The following is a 7,419-nucleotide window of genomic DNA, read 5'->3' on the forward strand; positions in this document are numbered from 1 at the left end:
AGTGTCTGGGAAAGTGTCAGAGAAAAAAATATTGCAATATTACAATGGCAACCTAAACTGAACATATACACACACACAAAAACCTCAAAACATTCTGCAATTCTGAGTGTGCCTCTCACACAGGTGAGTGGGCTTGACAAACCAACTGTAAAAAAACACACTCTTTCATCTCTCTGACACTTTCCCAGACACTTGCTCCAGTTTTACGCATTTGCACCAGACACATTCTCACAATCACTCCATATCTCTAGAAAACAAAACTTTCTGAATTTCTGAAGTGTGCCTCACACACGTGAGTGGGTTTGACAAACTACCTGCAAAAAACACTCTTTCATCTTTCTGACACTTTCTCAGACACTTGCACCTGTTTTGCATCAGACACTTTCTCACAATCACTCCATATCATTAGCAAAAAAAATGCTGTATTTCTAAAGTGTGCCTCACACAGGTGAGTGGGTTTGACAAACCAGCTGCAAAAAACACACTCTTTCATCTCTCTGACACTTTCCCAGACACTTGCACCTGTTTTGCATCAGACACTTTCTCACAATCACTCCATATCATTTCTGAAGTGTGCCTCACACAAGTGAGTGGGTTTGACAAACCACCTGCAGAAACACTCTTCTCTCCAAATGCACCAGACACTTTACCTGACTCATTGAGGAAAACAATGTTTATGAATGTGCCACAAATCATGTTGGACTACTTATCCTTTTCAACCATAAAATATCTCTTTTATGCCACAATATCTTGCACAACATTGTTCTGTATTATGTACAATTACTTGTATAGTCTGTCTTATATGTTAATATAGTATATGCATAGTTAGTTAGTGTAGTTACTTAGATTATCGCTCCATATAGGTTTAAACAGCTTTTGCATCTATATTGTGTTCATGTTTATGATTATTTATGTAGCACCATGGTCCTGTGAGACACAACTTTCGTTCCACTGTATGTCGACACATGTAGTTTAATGACCATAAAGCTCAACTTGTACTGTATAAAATGCTGGGTTCCACACAATTCATTCATGTTGTGTCAACACAAATCGATTAAGTTAATTTAACACATTACAAAACAAGTGAATTGAACATAAAACAATTAAGTTGTGCCCAAAAAATCTCGGGAATTATGTTGTTTGAGCTTATTTTAAGTAAGTAGTTTGAAAAAGCAACAAAAATATTTTTTTGAGTGTGACTTGACTTGATACTGTAGTTTTACCGCACTAAACAAACAACAGTACGGATAACTGGTAGAAAATGACTAAAATACAATTTAACATTATCTGGTTTTCAGCAAGGTAAGAATATTGTGCATTGTGTGTTTGATGTGGAGCATATGTGCTCCACATTTCAATTGTTTGATTTGTGATAACATTAGATAACAAGCCTATTGAGAAATGTGCAGGAGAAAGACTGCTAATCAAATATAAGGGAGAACTGATCAAATATTAATAACTGATTTAATTGTAGTCAGTGCATGCTTTATTTCCTTTAAGCTTTTCAATAATACACTTAAAAAATTTGCTATTTGTTCAAACTACTTATTTAAAGGACACCTATTTTACCCCTTACAAGATGTAAGATAAGCCTTTGAGTCTCCAGAATGTGTCTGTAAAGGTTCAACTCAAAATACCAATAAGATAATTTATTATAGTCTCCAGAATTAGCCCTTTTTAGTGTCTTGAGTTCAGTGTAGCGTTTTTTGTAGCCTGTAGATTTAAATGCAAATGAGCTGCTTCTCCCTGCCCAACACTCCCACATGCGTGTTTGCTTCTCCTGCGCTATTTCAGATAAACAGCAGTCAGTGACAGAGACAGACACCGATGAAGCAAAAATCCAACTCATTAGTCAAAAATACTAAGTAAGTTTATTTCATGTATTTGTGGTGGAGTTTATCTTACACAAATACACCCCCCCCCCCCCCACACACATATTAGAATTTACTGGTGATTATAGCGGTTATTACATAGCGATTTTACTGTCTTTATAACAAACACGTTCTGTTTTAAAAACGTTAAACTTATAGAAATCACAGAGAGTTGGAACAATGTTACATCCAAATTTAACGTCCGGAAATTTAAAAAAAGACACTTGTTGGGTTTATATCACCCCACTACGACAGTGGACACACTGTACTGTACCTACAAACAGTTTTGTCCAAATGGCTTACTAAAGTTGATTTTTATCATAGGTGCCCTTTAAACTGAGCTGAAACAACCCAATTATTGAGTTTTCGTATGGGATAACTTAAACGTTTTACCTTTAATCCACTTAAATTCGTAAAAACTAAAAAGATAACTTAATTCCTCCATGTTGTCCCAATGCCAATCGATTGTGTGTAACCCAATTTTTTTACAGTGTACACTCAAAAAAATGACATTTGCTGTTTGTTCAATCTACTTATTTAAAATGAGCTGAAACAACACAGTTCTTGAGTTTTTTGGGGGAGACATCTTAATTGTTTTATGTTCACTCCACTTAAATTTGTAAAAACTAATAAGCTAACTTAATTCCTTCATGTTGTCATGACCCAAATAGACTGTATGAAAACTATCATTTTTTACAGTGTAGAAAATGTTTTAAAAAGATCTATTTAACAGCAATTCCTCAAACATTATGTGACAAGTTGCACATGTTTTGCCCATAAATTCGGTCAATTTAATAACATGTTCCTCAAATTTTGATGGTTGATGGTCATTAAAAGCTAATTTTGTGGACATCAAGTGCATCATTTAAACTCATTTTTCTGCATATATCACTCTGGACACAAGCAATATCACATTTATTTTACAAAAATGAGCAAAACACATCATTGCAAAGGTTTACACTTAGCATATGTTTCTTTTTTTGTTGTCTGAAATGAGTACATGCTGACAGAATATGAATAGGGTATTGTTGATTGTGGGACTTTTTCTTAGATCTCTTGCGTGATAATTGTTAATGTTGCATTAGCTTCTATGAATAGCTGCGTAGAGGTTATGAAAGAAAAAACTCATGACCTGAAATATCTTCCACATTTTTAGCAGCAGGCAATTCAGCAAACATCTTGATTACTTGGCTGTTCGTCTAATGATCCTGGCACAGTATTTTAAGAGAAACATTGTTCTCGATACCGGGAGCACCTACAGTCTGATTTTCTCTTGAGCTTTTCTGGGGGTTGGAATGTTAATAATTTCTGGCTCAGTCATTGGGTTATTTTTTTTCAACATATATTGTGAATGTCATACTCTCTCATTCAGAGATATGAAGAAACTGGTCAAGTCTTAAAGAAATTATTAAAGGAATACAAAGCTCACTATACTTAAATAAAATGCATATATATTAAATTTTTCTCTTACTCTACACATACTCTGGCAATATTTTGAGCAGTTTGTCATTTTTATTATATGATTAAAAAATAAATGAAAATAATGGGATAGTAAAAAAGTTTTGTCATTCCAAACATGTATGACTTTCTTCTGTGGAACATACAGTAAAATAATAATAATAAAAAAATACAAGCCCAAGCCCAAGCAATTAAAATAATAAAAATGTAATATATCTATAATATCTATAATAACCTTATTAAAATATCTAAAATTATTTAAAATAACTAATTAATTTAAATGCATAACATGTATCCTGATTTTGTTTCTCTGAGAAAAAAACTAACTAAATAATATATATACATTTTTTTCTTGTTTTTCCATAATTTACAGAAGACACCCACTAAAATATTCAGTTCAAATATCAACATCAAACTATGAAAAATATGTCATCATTCATTTGATCTTCATTTGACACTACAAAAAACTCAACTAAGTTCACTTAACTTAAAATTGTAAGGTAATTTGCTGCAGAGCTTTTTGAGTTTACTCAAATCGAGTCAAATTCAGTTTAGTGCATTAAGTTAACTTTTTTTTTACAAATTTAAGTGGATTGAACACAACAATTAAGTTTGTCTCCCAAAAAACTCTGTTGTTTCAACTCATTTTAAATAAGTAGTTTGAACAAGAAGCAACAGCCATTTTTGAGTGTATTATAATGATTTCTGAATGATCATGAATATTCTAGCATATTCTAATCATTTACAATGCAAATTATAAATATGCAATATCAAATACAGATATACCCTGATGAGTTTAGGATATTTATTTCAATAGATGTTTTTCCCCCTTACTCTAAACGCGTGATCCTTTTCAGTACATCCTAATTTTCCTCATTGTCCATGTTTGTGCACGTCTCCACCTCCTTCCACCTTCCTCAAGAGGACAAACAACCCCCTCCATCCACACCGGATGAGCTCAAACCATGTCCTTATATGTCCAAATCTCGAATCTCCGGCAGGAAGAGACACTTTATTGCAAGTGCAGATGCCGTTTCTGCAGCTTATATGTGTAATTAATATACGTTTATTTTGTAATGAGTAGGCAAATCTATGCAAAAAGATTTTTTTTTTCAAAAATTTGATTACAAAATAAGAAAGAAATGAGTTTTGCACAATAAAAAGGCATATGATTAATAAGTTGAGACAACATCTAAACCCTTTTTTATTAATTATTGATTTTATTTGATTAATTTTCATTTGTTTTTTGTTTGTTTGCTTTTTGCAAAGAGACAATAAAAATGCATGATTGGAAAAAATGCTGGGATTTTTAAGCCAACAATATGGGTTATAATATGGGTTTGACAATTTTAATTTGCACTGTAAAAACTGCAGGATTCCACCCAATTCCTTCATGCTGTCCTAAAACAAATCGTTAATTTACAAAGTTAACTTAATCAAATTTAAGTGGATTGAACATAATAAAATTAAGTTGATCCACTCCAATAAAACTAATATTCATGTTGTTTCAACTCATTTTAAATAATTTGAACATGTACTAAAATCATTTAAGAGTGTGGGCTAATTTTGATATGGATTCGTTTTTTCAGTTAAATTTAAATTATACCTTTTAACACCAAAGGTTGGGTTAATCTACATTTGATCCAACACTGGGTTAAAACAACCTAGCATTTTATAGATTGTGTGAAAATAATTATAAAAAACAGTTATGCACTACCTGACAAAAGCCTTATCATGGATCCCAGTTGTAAGAGCAACAAATAATAACTTGACTTCTAGTTGATAATTTGGAAAAGTGGCAGAAGGTAGATATTTCTGATGAATCATCTGTTGAAGTGCATCTCAATCATCACAAATACTGCAGAAGACCTACTGGATCCTGCATGGACCCAAGATACTTATAGAAATCAGTCAAGTTTGGTGAAGGAAAAATCATGGTTTGGGGTTACATTCAGTATGGGGGTGTGCGAGAGGTCTGCATAGAGGATGGCAACATCAACAGCCTGAGGTATCAAGACATTTGTGCTGCCCATTACATTAAAAACCACAGGAGAGGGCTCATTCCTCAGCAGGATAGCGCTCCTTCTCAAACTTAAGCCTCCACATCAAAGTTCTTGAAAGCAAAGAAGGTCTAGGTGCTCCAGGAGTCACCAGACACGAACATTATTGAGCATGTCTGGGGTTAATGAAAGAGGAGGCACTGAAGATGAATCCAAAGAATCTTGATGAGTCCTGCAAGAATGCTTTCTTTGCCATTCCAGACGACTTTATTAAGAAGTTATTTGTGTCATTGCAGAGACGTCTGGATGCAGTCCTCCAAGCTCATGGGAGTCAAACACAATATTCATTCTTTTTCCACTGCACCATGACTTAATATTCTATACTGTACATTATTTCTGTTAAGTGACAAGACTTTTGTCTTAGCAAAGTCAGAGCTTACTGTCCTAATTAAATAATTAAAAATCAAGGCATGATCATATTTTATGTTACTAAAAGAAGCATAATCTAGAGACCTTTGCCTTTTACATAAGTCGCTTCTTATACCAAATGATCAACTAGAAGTCAAGTTATTATTTGTTATTTCTAAAACTTGGATAGGCGACAAGACTTTTGTCAGGTAGTGTATACTTTTATGTTAGTTTAACTTAATAAAAAAAGTTAAGATTTCTTAATATAATATAACTTTAATATAATGTCATTTAAAATGATAAATAAATGGATTCTACTTAAATAATGTAAGGTAACAAGGTTACAGTGTGGTAAACTTACACACGCACACACACATTCAGTGAATCATTGTAAAAACAACAATTTTCCATATATATTATTCCTAGATTCCTGCTTGGAAATAAACAGTAATGACTCAACCGTCCTGCAGTTCCATCAGCTCCTCATAATGAGAGACTTACAATGCGGTGCTTTCTGCCGCTCTGATCTGGGCCTATATAACGCTGCTGCCAGTCTGACAGACTGTATGGTTTCCGCTAATTGGCCAGAGCTCGTTCAGTAATGGTCTCACTTTTCCTCGGCCGCCCCCTCTCTTCCGTTGCTTGCACAATGCCTGGAAGTCGCCTAGACCCACATCTCCCTCTCTGTGTTTTTTCTTCTGTTGTTTTTTCTCTCTCTCTCTCTTCTCCCCCCCGCACCAAAGACACAATTGATCTATTCGGCATCAAAACAAACAGCAGCACAAGGACTCACACACGCACTCAACACCCTCGTCCAGAAGATACTTCCGACTCGCATTAACAGACACAGAGCACGTCTCAACGAAAACCAAGGACAAATTCTGTAATCCACAACACTTAAAGTTGAAGTCAGATTATTAGCCCTCCTGAACTATTAGCCCCCTGTACATTTCCCCCAATAACTAATTTCTAATAACTGATTTCTATTACCTTTGTCATGATGACAGTACATAATATTTCACTAGATATCTTTCAAGATACTAGTATTCAGCTTTAAGCACAATTTAAAGGCTTAACTAGGTTAATTAGGCAAGTTGGGGTAATTAGGCAAGTATAACAGTGGTTTGTTCTGTAGACCATTGTTTCCCAACCCTGTTCCTGGAGGCACACCAACAGTACATATTTTGGATGTCTCCCTTTTCTGACCCATTAACTTCAGGAGTTGGAGTCTCTTCTGATGTTATGATAAGTTGATTCAGGTGTGTTTGATTAGGGAGAGAATGAAAATGTGTACTGTTGGTGTGCCTCCAGGAACAGGGTTGGAAAACACTGCTGTAGACAATCTAAAATTATATTGCTTAAGGGGGCTAATAATATTGCCCTTAAAATGGCCTAAAAAAGTAAGAACTGCTTTTATTCTAGCCAAAGTAAAACAAATAAAGATTTTGTCCAGAAGAAAAAATATTCTAGGAATTACTGTGAAAATTTTCTTGCTCTGTTAAACATCATTTTGGAAATGTATGAAAAAGAAAATAAAATTCACAAGAGCGCTAAAATTTTGACTTCAACTGTATATGTGGTTTTGCAATGAATGGGACTTGATGTAAAAGATAGTTAAGATCCATTTCAAAATCTTTGAGTGAAATTATTGAAGCATCAGAGTTTTAATTTTTAGTAGGCCT

The sequence above is a fragment of the Danio aesculapii genome, chromosome 7, assembly GCF_903798145.1.
Source record: "Danio aesculapii chromosome 7, fDanAes4.1, whole genome shotgun sequence".
In the NCBI taxonomy this organism is placed as follows: Eukaryota; Metazoa; Chordata; class Actinopteri; order Cypriniformes; family Danionidae; genus Danio; species Danio aesculapii.